Genomic DNA, 19,237 nt, shown 5'->3' with positions numbered 1-19,237 from the left:
GAGTACTATTATAAGCTTAAACTAACAGGTTTGGAGGCAGGTTTCAGGACAGGATCCATCTCAAAGGCCCTACAAAGTCAGCTAGTACATATTTCCCAAACATCTCCAGTTAATCAAATCACTACACAGGTTGACACATACTGGAGCCTATGGGGGTCCTGACTGAACAGGACCCACGACTTACCCATTTCACAAAGTTAATTATCAGTCCTGGATTTCATGGATATCAGAGTAACTTGAACAAATCATACCGGGTGGACAGAGTATACTCAAAAAGGCTCTGTCAAATTAAGCTGTAAAGATCTCCTCAAGGATGCGTATTCATCTGCTGTTGATCATTACTTATTAGATCTGGTCAAGGGTGAGCTCACGATGTTCCCCCTGATTCATGGTTTCCTGCAGGACAAAGAGAAAAGATTATCATCTGATAGTCCAGTCTGATAGCCACATGGACCAGAAGGCATCTTAACAAATAAAACACAGCTGTGTTCTCATGCTGGCTTGGATTTCATATGTATCTCTATTTGTATTCTATTGAGATATACTGTATACTGGCTTCAAAACAAGCCCTGTATTGTGGTTCTTGCTGGTTTCTCAGGAGACGTGTGGCTTTATGATGCACTGGGGGAATTTAGGTTAAATTCCATCAGCGGCGGATGAAAGCTTTTACAGTCAGGGCCACAGCTTATTTTAGTATCAATTGTTTCAAAGCTGTTTCCATATTCATTATGAAGGGTTTGATGGTTTGTGAAAATTTCCGTTTGTTTCAAAATATGATTTGAGTACAAAAAGAAAGTGGTTGACTTTTTGTGTGTGTTTGTGGTCTGTTTCCTGACAAATGTTAAATATAATTGATTGTATATGCTAAAGTCTGATCCCTGTTGTTACGTTTGGTGCCAAGGTAAAGTGGGTTTTAGAAATTTTACATAACTTTTAGTGAAAAAAAGAAAAACTTGTGTATGTAATGCAGATTTTATAGCATGAGATTTTCATAACAAATGCCACCTGTTGTAAGGAAAGCTTGTTACAGCCTTGCAAACAGTGAGAGCATAGAGGAACTATGAAGGGTGGTATTGATTACAGACCAAACATGAACAAAAGTGAACCAGCCTAATAAGCGGCTCAGTTTATGAGTGTGTACATTCTGTTCGACTTCACAACATCCTATGTATGATCCTTTTTTCCTCCCACCAAATCTTTCCGACAGGATAATCTGCTTTTTACCTCTGGGGTAATTAACTTTGATTACAGGCAGACCTAAGAGAGGTTGAAACCCAACCTTTTTCATACTAACCAAGATTAAAAACTGTCAAGTATCAAACCTTGGGGGCAGGGGTGTGTCCAGAGGGGTGGCCAAGGGTGGCACTGGCACCCCTTGAAATCCAATTGGCCTCCCCAGGGGCCACCCCACAATCCAAAACTATGATTGGCTGTTTGCCTTGTCAGAGGTGGGGTTTCTGTTAAAATCTATAATTTGGGATGAGTTAAAAGGCTGACAGTTGATTTATTTAGTGCCCTCAAATGTGACCTTGAAAAAAATATTTTGTAAGTCCTTAAAGAATTAAGCTTAGAAGATTTATGCCACTTTTTTTTTTAAAGTTATATTTTGGAGCTTTTTGCCTTTATTCGAGCTGAAGAGAGATAGGAAATGCGGGGAGAGAGCGGGAGAAGACATGCAGGAAATGGTTGCGGCCGGGAATCGAACTGGCGACTCCTGCGACAAGGACTGCAGCCTCCTGGTGTGGCACGCTTGGACCGCTAGGCTACCAGCGCCCTGATTTCTGCCACTTTGTCATGGTTGTTTTTAAAGGCAAAAGGAATATAACAACTGTTTAATACTTTAATGAAAGTAGGTTGTGAAGACAGAAAGGATAAAATGTTATTCATTTGTAAATGCACTGGCCACCCCTACCTATGTGAGAGCCTCAGTTGGGCCACCCGGTCAAAAAGATCTGGACACGCCCCTGCTTGGGGGTGTCAAATGCCTCTGCTGATTCTTGATCTTGTTCCATTTTTCTTAAGTGGAAAAACAAAAAGACGACATACATTACTAATCCTGAGGGGAACTTCAGTCTGTCATTGGAAATGCAACACACACAATAGGACAGAAATACACAGACATGCACAAACAGGGTACTGTGGAGATGCACTAATGAAGAGATGTCAGGGTGAGGGAGTTGCACCCCCAATCTTAAAGTCTTAGATTATGTACCTTGTTCAAGGGCACATTGGCATTACACAGGAAGTATACTAGCACCTCTCAAGCTAGCAGTCCTTAGTTTAGTCTGAGTTCATTCATGGCATTACTTTTGATTTAATTAAAGGTTTAAGAATTTATTTTGAGAACAGTCATTCTCTCCCTTTCTTTCTCTCCTCCTCTCGTGTGATAACTGGCCTTGAAGACAACAGATGCCAGCTATGCTAGCACTCCAGCTTGCTACTTTATGCAACAGCCAACTTTGGAGGGCTTGCATAGCTAGTGGTTAGTTCATATTTGAAAAGTCTTCCTTTTCTTCTGCATTGTTTACACTCCAACTAGGAACTTGAGAAACAAGGGGAGTAGGAGTTAAAAGGCATGTCTGTGGGTGGATTGTTAGCTGAACATGTAATACAAATATTTGTTTTGAGATCGCTTAAAGCTAAAATGTCCTCATATGACCATCAATAGGTTACAGTATTGCACAATGGCTGATGTGTATCACATTTTTTGCACTCCACGACTGTTTTCAATGCCAGATGAAATGTTCACAGATAAAAGATTAACATAAAATTCAAGTTTAACATGTTCCAAATCTTGATTTAGCAGGCTAACAATCTATTTCTATCACTTCTATTTATATTTCTTCATTATCAGACTGTGGCACGGTGGTGCAGCTGTTGCCTTACAGCTAGAAGGTTCCAGGTTTGAATCCCCGGCCAGGCAGGTACCTTTCTGTGTGGAGTTTGCATGTTCTCCCCGGTTCTCTCTGGGTACATGCTCACTGGGTTAATTGATCACTCTAAATTACCCGTAGGTGTGAGTGTGTACGTGAATGGTTGTCTGTCTTTCTGTGTTAGCCCTGTGATAGGCTGGCGACCTGTCCAGGATGTACCCTGCCTTCCGCCCGAAGCCAGCTGGGATAGGCTCCAGCCCCCCGTGAACCCTAAGAGGTCAAGATAATGGATGGATCTTGTTTTCTTGCAGCTAAAGACTCAAGAAAACAAGAATCAAAATTAAACAAATATTTTTCATCTTTCACATTCAGCCTCAGTAACAGGATCTTGTGTATGACTTGATTGTTAGGTTGAGTATTTAAGCGTAGACTGCTAGCTGCTAATTTGGTGTTCAGCTGCTAGCTTCAAGCAGAAATATGGGTTAGCAATTGAGGTTTGGTTACTTAGTGCTTCTTTCTTTGACAGCTCCTCTATCATTTTAACTACAATTTGTAAGAGTTGGCTTATTTGACAGACCTACTTGGATTAAAGTATGCACAAGTTTCCAAGAGATCAAAGATCAAAGCTGCTGCTTGGCTTCTTATCAGTGTAGAGTAAGTGGTTTCAGGCAAACTGTATCTGCACTGGTCAAACTTTCACTGAATTAAGATGCATTTTTAGTGTACCATCGAGCGGCGGTCTGTTAAATGAGCAGGATTTTTCATCAACATCAGTATCACAAACTGGTCTTTTGATTCCAGAAAATCAACATATGTGCAGATTCTTGATATTTTTCCATAATTCTGTACATCCATCTAAGCTGCGTGGCTGAAAGACTGTGTAAACATTGTCACACAGAGAACATGCTTTACGCTCCATTTGCAAGTTGGAAACCATCCAAATGTTTTCTGTTTTTCTCTCTTCCATCATTTTTTTTCCCTCCAAAACAAAAGAGGGCACATTTTGACAGCAGAAGAAAGAAATGTTAACAATCATGATTTATTAACAATGAAGACCAATTTTATCGTTTACTTCTAATACAGCCAGTTTTCCCTCAGCCTTTTTGTAACTTTTCAAAGGGAACACAATGCACACAATTAATCACAGAGCAGGAATGAGTAAACTGTACTGACCAAGGCCTACCTCTGTTTTTATCAGAACCATGTGGGACATCCTTTCTATCTCTTTTTCATATGTTTGACAAGTGTGTGGGATGATGTATGCCAGAGTGCAGCGCTGTGCCTGGTTCTGATGGAGATTAACACAGACATTATGTGGGATAGCTGAGCAGAGAGGGGAACGGGGGGTTTAAGTGAGGATGGGAACATGGAGCATGTAGAGAGGGGCTTGTTGTTTGGATGATTTCTTCCAGACTCTTATCAAGGCTCATTTTTCATCTTTAACAACTGTGGAGTTTCATACCAAAATAACACGAAGGGCAAAGAATGCAGGGAAAACATTGCCAAGGTACAGTAGAGAGAGAGAGAATAAAATGTACTTTATTCATCTACGAAGGGGGAAATTCAGGTGTCTGGCAGATATATGATAACTCTGCATCATATTACAGATTGTTAATAATGTACTTTAGCCTCCATCATATTCATTTGACAACTTCAGTTATGAGTTACCTGCACATCTGTAAATGAAAATCACCAGATAACTTGAAACTAAAAAGCAGTTCAATTAGCCAAAAGGCCACCTTCTCTATCTCAGTACATGCATAACACAAGGATAACTAAATAATAGATATAAAGTAACATTTTGAGACATTTCTTGCAAAAAATGGACTTATTAACTGAATTAACTTAAATCATCTGGGATTTAAGATAGTACTTGTACCTTATGGCATCATGAACCTTTATTAATACCCTCTCAACATAATCCTAATACTTTTTTCACTATTGTATCATGATCAAGCCTGCATTGTCCAATGAGTTAGCAAATGCAAATGAATCGAACACTTGGTCAGTATTTCTGTTTTTCTTACAACAGACTAAGAAGCTTGTTCCAATATATAATGTATTGCCTCTTGTTCAACATAATTGAGATTTTTGGTATGTCTTTATTGAGTCGCTTGTCCTTTAATAGCCACTGTGCTTGATTCAGCCACATTTCAGATGAATGGTTGTGAGTTGCAAGACCCAAACCAAGATGGCTGGAGATTTGTCTGAATGTGAAGCAGACCAGATGCATCTACTATAGTAAACGATCTCTTAGATACAGTGGTCCCAAGCCCACCTTGAGCACACAAGTAGTATTATTTTTCAGTGGGGACATGGAAATTGTAGTGTATCGCATTGTATCATATCATGTCAAATACTATTGTTTTCTATTGTATGGTATTGTATATTGAACCATATCATATTGTATGGTTTTATATTGTATTGAGTGATATCCTTTCAAATTGTTTTGTAATGTATCGTACTATAAAGTATTGTATCAAATTATATCTTAACATAATGGATTGGATCATACAACTATCATATCATATTGGCCTGTATCACACCGTATCATATCCTACCGTATAATACCGTACAGTGTCGTATCATATCATATTGAATCATATCTTATCAAACGATGTGGCATGGTATGATATGGCATCATGTCTGTCTCGTATCGTATCATATTGTATCTGGTCTCTGCTCGTCTCATCTTATTTCATATCACATTGTTATGCATGGTACTGAACTGTATTGTAAACCTACTTTATTATGTGAGTTATCTCTCTTTGGCTTGTGTGGTGGCTTCATTAGGAAATAAGAGGTGTTAAGTTGGATACACAGTCATGGATAGACAATAGATTTTACCGATCCAGTTTCACTGCTATTGAAGTGCATGAAAAATAACTGTAAACCACTCCAAATAGCATTTTTTTAGCCATCCTAGTAATATGACAAAGATAGTTATGGTAGACTGTCTTTTTGTCCATTATTTTGGTTACATTTTAAGATAAATCAGATGAAGTGTGGTAACATTTGGTACAGATGTGAATGGTTACCAGAGGAGGAATGATGATGGTTTTGGACATCCTCTGACTGTTCTGCCACCATGAGGCTGGCCTCTGTGGTTTCCAATTACATGTTTCAACAACTATTGCCTGGATAGTTTTAATTAGTTCAACATTTTCTTCATCACCAAACACTCGGATTAAACAAATACACCAAAATATGGTTCAGCTTTCATTTTACAGCAGTGGTTAGTTTTTATGTGGTAGCAGCATGCGACAAACAAACGGCAAACTGTTCCTGTGTTGAGTAAAAAGAGGAGTACTTCAACAGGAACCTGCATATTTTTTTACTTTTGTGAATCAAGGCAGGCTTAAAAAACCTTTCAGAGAAACCACTTCAGCCTACAGGTGGTTTGATACTTAATTCACAGGTTTTCACTTGAGTATTCCTCATAGTATTAACTGGCTCCCCAATAAGCTGGGACAAGACTCCTTATCCCCCCTTCAACACACACCTAAACACACACACACACACATAGAAAGAGAGAGAGAGTCAAGCCTGGAGCCCCTTGAACAAGACCAGTGGGGAGAGGGGAAAGGAGCTATGTTGGAGGAGGGTAGGAGAAGGAGGGTCAAACAGGCTTTGGATGTATGAAGGAGCCTCAAGCATCACATTTGGGTCCAATCAAATGAGTGATGTTTTTTGGCCACAATATATAAAACAGATGGACCTAAAATGGGAGGAGTACAGTTCTTTGTATAAAAGCTGGTTGGAGAGAAGAAGCTTTTTTTCTTTCCCTTTTAGGGCAATTGATCTTCGCTTTGCAGCTTTCCATTTTGTTTTCTAAATGTTGCCCATTTATCCAGCGTTCATGCTCTCCACCCAAAATAAGTTTGTCTCCTCTTCTGATTGTTTCATTGTCAGTGATTTGTCTGAAGCTTGTGTGGCCTTTTGTCAACAGTAATAATACCTCAACCTCTGACCTGTTTGTAATATGAGGCCTAATAGATTTTAACAGCAGACCTGAGTGTGAATGTCACCTTAAAAGAGTGTCTCTGGACATGCAAAGTTGTCTCACACCCTCAAGTGACCTATAACCTCTCAGAAAAGCTGCAGGGTATTAAGTGCACTTGGGGGGTTGGGGTCGTTTGAGCCACAGGGGTGAAAACACAAGGGCAGGTGCTCCCTACTGGGGCCTCTGCTCCCAGTATAAGGGGCCTGGTTCTCCTGTGATGGATGGGTCTGGCTGAGATGCCAGTCCCCCTTTGGGGCAGAGTCCACAGCAGGGGAGGCACCATCTGGGAACAGAATGTCAAGGCTGGCCCAAGGGTGGAGATTTATGCCCCAACCTCAGGTTCAAATGGCTGCCTCTGACACAACATAGACAAGGTGGCACTGACAGCTTTTCTCCATTGTAGTCCAAAACGAGTCCATCCATTTTTGTCTGCAGGGAGATCAGGAGGATGAAGGGGATCAAACATCTCAAGGGTCGAGTTTTTCCAACCTCAGCATTTTTCTTTTTTCACTGGGTGTCCTTTGTAGGCTGGATCAGCTCTATTGTGCTTGTCAATCTTTCTTGTGGTGCCAGTCTTATTTAGTGTCCTGTTCAGCAAAGGAGGGCTAACGTCATATACAATGCAAAATACATATAAACCCAAAGGATTTTTAGTGTTCAGTGTCAACCACATGCATAAATTAAGGGCAGACTGACTGAAACAAACAGACGAAAAACTCCCCCCCCCTTTTTTTTTTCTCAGAGTTTTATCCAAACTCGTCTGCCATCCTCTACACAAACTCATCTGCAAGTCAGCCACAGCCACGAGGAATAAACACAGGTGGTGCTAAGCATGAGTTCACCCACTGACCGGTGAAATCTCCATCCGTGAGCTGGAGGTAACAAGAGTGAGAGGCCCCAGCAGTTTTTTGACGGGCCTATTAGTGCCTCGGCTGCACAGCGAGGTTGGAAGGGGAGAGGTATTAAACAATTAAGGCCGTAGACACAGATGTGAGAGACAGGAGGAAAAGAGGGAAAAGTTCAGTGTGTGTCAGTGAATGTGTGTGTGTGTGTGTGTGTGTGTGTGTGTGTGTGTGTGTGTGTGTGTGTGTGTGTGTGTGTGTGTGTGTGTGTGTGTGTGTGTTTGTGTGTGTGTGTGTGTGTGTGTGTGTGTGTGTGTGCGTGTGTGTTGGCGGTTCCCAGGCGTATGAAAATGGTCATGCAGGACTAGAGCAGTGTCCCATGTGGAGCTCATTTTATCCCTTCACTTTAAGGAGAATCTGCTGAGTATAGAAGCATAAAGCGTACTGTATGTGCTTTGAAACATCTTAGTTTATTTGCAGCTAAAAAGAATGTGGCCATGCGGATATTTCTTAATGTTCTTATACACAGGGCTCAATTGTCAAAACAACAAATGGTTAATAGAGATAGTCAAGTAAATTAACAGTTGAGTACATAAAGTGACAAGTGTAGACTCCGTATATATATATCAATGTTAATGAGTGTCTAAGCAGTGCAATAAAATAGCGGAGGATAAACAGTAGCTATAGGATGTACAACATTATTTGATAAACTCATTTTAGCTTTCAGTTGAATTTTCAATGTGTTGTTCATAATATCTTAGCGTGTTAAAGTTAGGGCAAAGAGTATTAGTGCAGGAGCTTATAATAGTGATAAAGTAGTTCACACTCTTACAATTAATAGTAGATCTACATCATTTTTATGACTGTGTATTATATATGGAGCTACAACCAAGTGGCAACCTCCGGTCTCAAACTATGAAGCCCATGTGGAAGTGCTATAAACTGCAATACATTGAGAATCCTCTTGAGGCTGGCTGCAGAAACACCGGAAACCACATAGACACCAATTCAAAAAAGACGATCTTTGCAGCATAAATAAAAATGTTTACAGCCTGGTTCAAAAAACGGCTTGGCTCTTCATAGCTAATTTCTCTATCGGCACACACTGTACGGTGGGTGAATTTTTTTCTAACCCAACGGTTCAGAAGATGTTAAGATTACGAGTTTTTGCCCAAATAAGGACATGACTGACGTAACTCCCAGACGGGAACACATAGCTGTTGGCTAGGAGGCTCAAAATCCGCCTCTTTACGTCACACTCTGCCTGGTTGAGTCCTGCATTTCCAATATGGCTGCCGCCAACGATTGGCTTCAAAACAGCTCTCTGGAACAAATGGGTGACTTCATGGATACTACATCCATTATTTACACAGTCTATGGCTACAACCAAAGGGCAACTAGCCTAGCCTAGCTTAGATTGTATCGTACCATATCAATACATTAGGATCGGATTTTAACACCGGAAGTTGCCACATGTCCCTGATGTCAGCTCTATATTCAACACACATAAAAGTGTGGTATCAATCATCTTGTCTTACCCTTGCAGAATAAACAAATTAACATATTTACCAAAACTAAATAAATAAATAAGTGCAATTCCTTTCAGACGAAGGAGAAAAATGGGTTCAAATTCACAGCAGTTTGCATGATTGATGCTTTACGTCTCACCTCTGTTATTCTGAAGCATAAATACTGTGCAGCTTGTGCAAGATGGAATTTATTAGGGTCATATTGGAGGATTTCAAAACTTTGAAACATGTTAAAGCTTGTGTATAAAATGAAGCCTCATTAAGTCAGCTGTGTGGCAAATTCTGAATTTTGGAGAAAATAGGTATTTTGTTGCCAGGGGCTTAACCTCAAAGGGGACATTTTTTCATTAAACATCATACATCAATGCAAACCTGAAACGTGTTTTGATTTAAGGTCATCTGGATGAGTGGAGAATACCAGCTTGGTTTGTTTTTAGAACACAATGAAGCAATGTGATATTTTATTGTAATGCGTCTCTGGCAGAAGATCTGTAACAAAAGTTTTTCTTAAGAAATAAAACAAACAAAAGCGTCTCATCATGTTGACACTGAGCAAGACTGGCACATTTTGCTTGCCATTCCAGTTGTAAAAGCAGCCTTAAAACCTAGACATCATGTATGGAATGGATTAGAATGAATGTTATATTTAGCTTTGTATATACTGGATATGTCATCTGATATGGCATACGTAACCTCTGGCAGAATAAGGCAGAGCCAGGGCGTATTTTGGTTAAAACACTATAACTCAATATTGTGCCACCACCATAGTTTGACCAGGACTGTCAAGCAAAGATTTACAGAATATCTAATTACATAACATGGTGAAAGATAAGCACAGCCATGTTTACTCTCTGGTCACATGCTGCATGGTGAAGTGATGATGCTCTAAAACACTGTTGCAAGTCTTCAGCAGAGGCACTTTTGTTGGATATTTGAGGTTGGAAAAGGCAATGCTGTTAAAGGGGAGCCATCATTTGGTTAATGTGAGGCCAGTTTTTAAGTGTGTGTGCAGTGAAGTGTCTCCCCAAAGAGTTTAAGATAACTGAGGGTCTTTTCCTCCTCCTCTCAGCAGGACTCTGCTGGTTTAATGTGAACGGCCTCAGGCTTGTTCCATCTGCCTCCGTTCCCCATGAGAAAGACACACACACAGACACAGACACACACACACACACAGGGTTCTGATGCTACTGTATGTAAGTGCTAACACACTCTCCTCTGAGCGTGTACTGAAGAGTAATAAAGAGTTTGGTCTTTGTGATTCCCTCTGGAGCATTTAGGTGCTTTTCCTCTGTTACCATGGAGGAGAGTTTAGCACATGGGGTTTTAATGTTGCTGTCTTCATATGAAAACAACAGGGAAGCAATACAGACATGTTGGTGGGTCTGTCAGACTACCCAACATTCATAGGTGGCACTTTTACAACAGGGTTTACTGCTATAAAGGAGAATATGTCTACTTGGGGTAATTAGCTGTAAATGAAAGTGTTCAGAGTAGTAAAACAGGACAGCCAGACTTGAGATGATGGACTACTTACTTTTAACAGTGTGAAAGGATAAAGGACAGAGAGCACTGTGATAATACAATGATGGATGACTGTATTAAAAAAATGTAGCTTGATTTCATTAGCTATGAGTGATATGTCTGGTTCCCTCATGTTCAGACAGATTTTGATGCACACTGATTCAGATCAGGCCAATCACAGTGAATCATTTCTTAGGGGGCAGGGTTTGAAAAGGGCTGAGGTACTGTCTCAAATACCAAAGATGGCTCCCATGTGGAACTTTCCAAACCTTTCATGCCGGTCTTGTACAAACTGGAGTTACAGTTAACCCTATGTACAAATGGTATGTGTGGCTACTAAATAATGCCTCCCCAAACATTCATGTACTTAGCTGACTATTTGTATGAATTTGAAAAAGCTACGTGCTTGTTGTTGCCGTTAATTAAGAGACTGTTGAATTTGGAATTAGCTACCTATCTCAACAGCCTATCTCTATGCATTAACTTTCCTTGCTTTTTTAATTGTTAACATCCATAGACGTTCCAGTCTCAGCCAGTTGAACATGTCATACACAAATTGTCTTAAGTGTCATGTTTTCATTTGCATTGGTTACTTTACATGGGACTGGGCTGTGTTAGCTCAGCTCTGTTAGCTTCCCATTACAGCTATTAGCAGTTGGCTATTGTTACATTACCTGCTGTCATAATGTTACTGACAGCTTGTGGTTCTGAGCCTTTATGAAAGGGCCAGGTTTCAGTAACAGCGGATGCCAACCCAGCCCTTGCTCGCATTTGTTTACAAAGGATTCATCAAGAGGAGGTGAGCAAAAACCGAAAAACCTGAAAACATCTGATTGTTTTCTGGTGCCTTCATCTTAGGGAGGAGAAGATAGCTGGGATTTTCCTTCACAACACATGAGCAACTTTTTGAAACATACTGAATCAACAAAGTGCTGGGAATTGGAAAAAGCAGAGTTGTGAAATGGTCTTTCCAGCTTCCGGGTGGGCGTGTCTTTAACATTGTCTTAATAGGACAGCAGAGCCTGACCTCAGGTTCAGGCCAGGTCTCGCAAAGTTCTCCAAGTTAGCTGTTCAGAGAAGCCGGACAAAAATGTCTGGAATGAAATCAACATCTGAACATCTATATCTGTATAATGTTCTGAAACTTTGTTGAGGATTAGCATGGACATCAAAATTGTAAAATTATATGTACGAGGGGCGCTGGTGGCCTAGCGGTCTAAGCGCCCCACATACAGAGGCTACAGTCCTCGTCGCAGGGGCCGCCGGTTCGATTCCTGGCTGGTAGATCATTTCCTGTGTGTCTTCCCCCGCTCTCAACTCCCCACATTTCCTGTCTCTCTTCAGTTGTCCTATCAAATAAAGGCAAAAAGGCCAAAAATATAAATAAAAAATAATAATAATATGTACGTATTAAAATACGGAACATCGTCTCCTTTGATCTAGTGGCTTTTTAAAGGAATACTCAACAGGAAGCATACTTTGCAGCAGAAAGTCTGCAACTTTCTGGCAAATATGGTGAATCCAAAATTGTGCATGCATCTCTTCAGTTTTTTGGCACAATGGAACAATAGTTGGAACAATTAAGGTGGAATAATGGGCCAAAAAACATCATACGGTAATTAAATCAAGTCATCAGTCTTTCTTTGAGAAGGCTTCAAAAAACTGAAACACTCTGTAGTGTCAGGAACATTAAAAAGAAACAACTATCTTGTAGTTCTTTGTTGTACTACATAAGGTTTTTATAGAAAGCAACTCCACATATGTTCTGAAATTCAAAGGTTGAATCAAGGAGCACAGTTTGTTCACTGTTTGTGCTGAACTTGGTGTAAAGTCTGTCTCAGTTCAGGAGACACACTTTTCTCAGCTCGACGTCAACACAAACTGTGTCCTTGTAGTGTCACAACTGTGAATGAATACCAAACCTTTATTTACACTTGAGCCTGTGTCTGGTATTCAAGGGGTCACTGTGGGTCACTGACTAACCCGCTGCCACTGTCGCTAAAATGAAGAGGGCTGGGTTTTCCTTTTTTTTTTTTTTTTTTTTGTCGAACCCCTTAAATTCCTGTGATGAAGTCTGTGTGAGATTATATTTCACAACATAAACTGTCAGAAGGTACATGATTTATGTCCACTGCCAGAGATTTGCCCTGTAGGCAAAAAAAACAGGATATAAATGCTTGATTTCTAATCATTAGTGAAATATTTATTTCATTTCTGTCATTAGTTTGTGTATAAAGATCAAGAGGCTTGTGTTTACAGACAAAAAATTTTCCTTCAGCAGATGAAATTAATAAAAATATGGTCAAAACCTCAAAGGACGGTTAAGAAAATGCAGATAAACATTGAGTACAGACTAAACTTCCTACTGACTCATTCATAAAAAAGATTCATTCACAGGAGCTCAGTGAGTCATTAAGTTAAGAGCAGCAGCATCCTTTTGGTGAGGAATGTGTGAAGTTGCACCGCAGGATGCCCCTCTCCATATGGGATTGAGATCAGGTACGGGTCATTCAGAAAACACTTCTCTGACAGCGGAGCTGAGAGGACTTTGGTCTAAGTTGTAAAATATCCCCATAGAGCCCTTCACAGTGTTAATCTTCCAGCTTCAGGATCAGTCAGGGGTCAAAAAGCAAGCTCCTACAGAGGGATCTGTTGTCACACTGATCAATGGACATCCTGCAGGCATAAACCTGCCTGACTCACTGCTGTATTTCAGGATACAATTATGATGATTTACAAATCTAACAGTTTTTCTAACAGCAAATACAGATTGTACTGAACTTATTTGATGGTCACTACAACCAATTAGATAATAAGTTTGACATTCAAAGATATGCATTTAATTACTGCAGCAGCTTGGTCATTGGCTCAATGCTTCAAAATATGAAGCTCTAGGTAACCCTCTTGCATCATTAATGGATGCAGTCCTCTAGCTGGTTGTACTTGCTATTAAAGTCAGCTTGGGAAAAGAGTAAAATAATCTTATTCTAGACTTATTTTTCAATTACTTGACATGTGTTGTATGTTATGTTCGTTATGGGAGCCATATCACATACTGTATGCAGGGAAGTTACATCAAGTACTTATGTTAGTTACATGTGGTGTATCTTTTTATTATTTACTCCAAAAATAAGCCCTAAAATTGAAAATATTTGTGAGCAAGCTTTATTTTGAAAGTGTGGCCGAACATTTTTTATTCATTGTCACTTAATTTGACCACCTATATTCAAAGTCTATATTGAAACGTTGGATTTGAGGCGCCAGTTTAGCATTGTGGTAGTGCGCCCCATGTATAGAGGCTGTAGATTGGGCCCTTTCCTACGGTGGCCCTGAAGTGCAAATCACAACGGCAAATCGGAAAAAAATACGGCAATTCCGAAAACAATACAACAAATCAGAAAGCACAACGGCAATTCAGAAAACACTAAAGCAATTCAGAAAACACTACAGCAATTCAGAAAACACTAAAGCAATTCAGAAAACACGACAGCAATTCAGAAAACACTAAAGCAATTCAGAAAACACGAAAGCAATTCAGAAAACACGAAAGCAATTCAGAAAACACTACAGCAATTCAGAAAACACTAAAGCAATACAGAAAACACTACAGCAATTCAGAAAACACTACAGCAATTCAGAAAGCACTAAAGCAATTCAGAAAACACTACAGCAATTCAGAAAACACTAAAGCAATTCAGAAAACACTACAGCAATTCAGAAAACACTACGGCAATTCAGAAAACACTACAGCAATTCAGAAAACACTAAAGCAATTCAGAAAGCACTACAGCAATTCAGAAAGCACAACGGCAATTCAGAAAACACTACGGCAATTCAGAAAATTCCAGGATGTTCCTTCCACAGACTGTATAAAACATTCTAGTCTCCATGATGTCACCCGTTGTTTTCTGAAGTGGAGTTTTGAAGCAGCTGTTTGGAATCAACAGCATAGGATCACCACATTGGAAATGCTGACTCAACCTAACTTTTGCTTGACCTAACAAGAGGCGAAGAGGTGGAGTTGAGGCGAGCCTGTAGCTTCCTTGCTAACAGCTACAGTGTCAGTCGAGTCAGTCAAGCATAAAAACAGCAAGCAACTTCCTGAAGTCTTTTCTTAGGGAGGCTACTGCTTCCTACAAGAGAGGTCTGCCACATAACAAACATGAACCTAGTTTTTACACATTGGTTTTCATAATGACAGTAGAGACAAGAAATTATTAAGTAGTTAAATATTAGTGAGCTTTGAGGTGATGGTAGGTGGATTTTTCTTACCTTTGGACGGAGCCAGACAAGCTACTGTTATTGCTACATGTGAATCACAGATAGTACAAGTTTTTCCAGCTAGCTTATCATTCATCGACTTAATTACAATACTTAGCTGACTGTAAAATCTGAATAACCTTGCATCATCTCCATACATTTGTGTACAGCCATGAACAGTGCATTGTTTCAAAAAAGTAATGCATGTGACCATCACATAGCTGAAGTCGTCTACGTGTCCCACAGCTGCTCTGAAACCCCACACTGAGTCAATTAGACCTGTACAATAGCAACATCAATTACGCCAAGCAGGCCCAGTCTATATGACTTTGGAGCTCTAATAAGATTAATTCCTCTTGGATGGCATAAATTCTTTCCAAAATGTCAATGTAGAAGCAGTGATTGAAGTTAACAAGCTCATTAGTGCTCTTCAGGACTGCTCAGAGCTGTACTGTTGATTCTCAGTGTGCAGTCAAAGGGGCCGGAAAGATAAAGACTAGCGACCCTAGCAGTGAAGCCTTGTGACTTGTACTGAACAATCCTTATTTATCGGGGACTTGGACACCCGATTACAGCATTTTAAAGCAGTGAGGAACTACAGCTGTGGTTTGATCCTGTCTGTTGTACACTCAAACAGTGAAGTTATGTGGCACAATCACATACAAGAGATTTCAGACCAGTAAATTAATGTTGTAGAAACCACCTTCTTATTGCACTTCCTAATGTTAAGCATTGACTGTATAAAAATATGGGTGATGTGTCTCCATCTCCATTGATTGTTCCCAAAAGTGAAGCCAAAACCCCTCACCCTTCTTTCCGAGCAGGCTCTGATATATTGTACACTTGGGGCCAGAGTCTTCACAGTAGAGATTGGCTGGTAGAGCTTAGGTATTGACATTAAGTCTCCTACTAACCAAAGCACACACCTTTTCGATGATATGAAGAAGATCCCTCAGGTTATGCTCACGGTTACAAAAGTTCAATGACTCGTGTTAGTGTTTGCTACATTTTCTTTGTCCTCTACTCTGTTGAGGACGCTGTTGGAGCCAACATTTGTTAACAGAACTCAGTCACAACACGCCGGTATGAAGATATAAAGATTTATGGCTAAAAGTTGTGCGAAGTAGAATATGGAAATGCCACGCCCTAAAACATCTGACATGAAGGACAATCAAAATTTGCCTATAGATAGAGATTCTCATGGACCTCCTATCTCGGCACCTATGTGTCTTCTCCTGAGGTATTGTAGAATGCCTTTGAAATTTCGTTTAAAACCGCAATGCGCCTTCCTGGCGCTGTCCATCGGAGTCGGTGCTGAATCATTCATTAATCAATGCAGTAGAGTGGTGTGTGGTCTCCTCGGTGCAGATGAAACATTTGAACTCAACAAGCAACCTGTTGCCTTTTATGGGCTGTCTTGGATCAATAAGTGAGAATTTGTGTTTTTTATTAATAAGTAGGGGAGAAAATATCTCTATCAACAGGGCCCCTTGAGGATGCTAAGGGGAAGGGTAAGGGATAATGTTAGAGTTGACCCTGATGATAACGGTTAGGGCTATGATTAGGGTTAGAGTTATGATTAGGGTTTGGGGTTATGATTAGGGTTTGGGGTTATGATTAGGGTTAGGAAAATGGTAAGGGTTATGATTATGGTGAAGGTTATGATTAGGGTTACTGTTAGGGTAAGGGTTAAGGTTACTGTTAGGGTAAGGGTTAAGGTTACTGTTAGGGTTAAAGTTATGATTAGGGTTAGGGTTGGGGTTAGGGTTAAAGTTATGATTAGGGTTAGGGTTTTGAAAAGGGTTAGGGTTAGGGTTATGATTAGGGTTAGGGTTGGGGTTAGGGTTAAAGTTATGATTAGGGTTAGGGTTATGAAAAGGGTTAGGGTTATGATTAGGGTTAGGGTTGAGTTAGGGTTAGGACTAGGGTTAGGGTTAGCGTTAGGGTTAGGGTTATGATTAGGGTTTGGGGTTATGATTAGGGTTAGGAAAATGGTAAGGGTTATGATTAGGGTTTGGGGTTATGATAAAGGTTAGGAATAGGGTAAGGGTTATTATTAGGGTGAAGGTTATGATTAGGGTTACTGTTAGGGTAAGGGTTAAGGTTACTGTTAGGGTTAAAGTTATGATTAGGGTTAGGGTTATGAAAAGGGTTAGGGTTATGATTAGGGTTGGGGTTAGGGTTAGGCTCAGGCATGGGGTTAGGGTTAGGGACCAGGTTAGGGGTGGGGTTAGGGTTAGGGTTTGGCTAAGGGCTAGGGTCAGGGTTAGGGTTGGGTTAGGGCTAGGGTTAGGGTTGGGCTTTGGGTTAGGGTTGAGTTAGGGTTAGCGTTAGGACTAGGGTTAGGGTTGGGGTTAGGGTTACGGTTAGGGTTGGAGTTAGGGTTAGGGTTACGGTTAGATTTTAGTGTTAGGGTTAGGGTTTGGGCAGGGGTTGGGGTTAGGTTTTAGGGTTTAGGGTTAGGGTTGGGTTAGGGCTAGGGTTAGGGTTGGGTTTAGGGTTACTGTTAGCGTTGGGGTTAGGGCTAGGGTTAGGTTTTAGGGTTAGGGTTTAGGATTAGGGTTAGGGTAGGGGTTAGGGTTAGGGTTGGGGTTAGTGTTAGGGCTGGGGTTGGGTCTAGGGTTAGGGTTGAGTTAGGGTTAGGACTAGGGTTAGGGTTGGGGTTGGGGTTAGGGTTAGGGTTATGGTTGGGGTTAGGGTTACGGTTAGATTTTAGGGTTGGGGTTGGGGTCAGGTTTTAGGGTTCGGGTTTAGGGTTAGGATTAGGGTTGGGTTTAGGGTTACTGTTAGCGTTGGGGTTAGGGCTAGGGTTAGGTTTTAGGGTTAGGGTTCAGGGTTAGGGTTAGGGTAGGGGTTAGGGTTGGGGTCAGTGTTCGGGGTTAGGGTTAGGGTTGGGGTTAGGGTTACGGTTACTGTTACGGTTGGGGTTAGGGTTAGGTTTTAGGGTTTAAGGTTAGTCTTAGTGTTAGTGTCAGGGCTAGGTTTAGGGTTAGGGTTACGGTTAGGGTTGGGGTTTGGGTTTTGGTTTGGGAAGGGTTAGGGTTAAGGTTGGGTTTGGGAAGGGTTCGGGAGCTTGCATGATTCTATTCAGAAGACATCTCCAAGCCAGAGGAAGTTGTGGAGGAGCTCAACTCTTTTTGAAACATTGTATTCATTGTGTCAGCCGTGGATCCTTACACTGATGTCTAATTGACTTTTTTAATTGGATCTCGGCACCTATGTGTCATCTCCTGGGCTATTGTAGACTGCCTTTGAAATTGTGTGTAAACCACTGTTACTACTTTATGTCTAAAAACACTTTACTGTGTTGTAGACCGCTTTGTCTATTTTATGTTTATGTTATTCCTGAGAAAGACAGGACTGGACAACGCACCTGCCTGTCGCTGCCTTTTATGGGCTGTCTTGGATCAATAAGTGAGAATTTGTGTTTTTTATTATTTTTTCCAGCCGTTTTATAGTATAGTATCAGAAGGGCCCCTTGAGGATGCTCCGCCCCTTTGCACTGAGAGTCTAGCTCCGCCCTTGCTGTTAACCCAAATATCAAAGCCATGTGTCATTATGAAGCTTTTATGTAGTTTTTTTTTTTACATTTAAAAAGTAGGCTTGACTCTTTTCTGACAGTTGAATGAAGGCATGAGTAATGTTGCTCAGCCCAGCCCAATTGTTCCTCCTGAAGCAATAAATTGTTGGAAAAATGTAGCTTCATTTTTAATTGAAAGCCCCTGTGGGGACTTTTTAACTGGTTGTGAAACACATTGAAATTGACACTTATTCCTCATTTTGTCCCACGTAGCCCAAAAAAAACCCAGCAATGAGACCGACTATTTCTATAATGTACTTTTTAATGGTGTGGGACCAAATGACTGAAAACCCCCTGAATAAACAGCCTTTCTAGAATTTAACATTTGCAACAGCAAATACTCAAAATAGGAGATATAACTGACTGTTGAATGAAGCAGGATCATTTCATCCTTCCCAAAAATACTCCCTTAGTATGACACAAACTGAAAGTTCTTCCCACCAGCTTCAACCGGTTCAGAAACTGAAGCTAACGACACTGTTGTTTATGACTTGATCATACAGGAGTGTATATGATACGCATATTGGACTATTTTATGAATACATTTGGTCCATTATGATGAGTTTTGATGGCAGCATGGGTGTGTGTTAGATTAATTTAAAATGAACACCAAGTGCCCAATCTAATGA

The 19,237-nt window shown here is 40.5% G+C and overlaps 1 long non-coding RNA gene across 1 annotated transcript in view; it reads right to left on the bottom strand.

The window, feature by feature from the left end:
- The window catches only part of LOC117816675, a 26,683-nt gene continuing 7,446 nt past the window's right edge, over positions 1-19,237 (bottom strand). Inside the window, exons 2-3 of the long non-coding RNA XR_004631988.1 lie at positions 1,913-2,016; positions 1-396 (exon numbers count right to left, since the gene is read on the bottom strand). This is a non-coding gene — a long non-coding RNA (uncharacterized LOC117816675). The remainder of the gene's footprint in view (positions 397-1,912; positions 2,017-19,237) is intronic.

This window comes from Notolabrus celidotus, chromosome 7, assembly GCF_009762535.1.
Source record: "Notolabrus celidotus isolate fNotCel1 chromosome 7, fNotCel1.pri, whole genome shotgun sequence".
NCBI classification, from domain to species: Eukaryota; Metazoa; Chordata; class Actinopteri; order Labriformes; family Labridae; genus Notolabrus; species Notolabrus celidotus.
The sequence above is the reverse complement of the archived record's forward strand: the minus strand, read 5'-3'. Positions and strand labels throughout refer to the sequence as shown.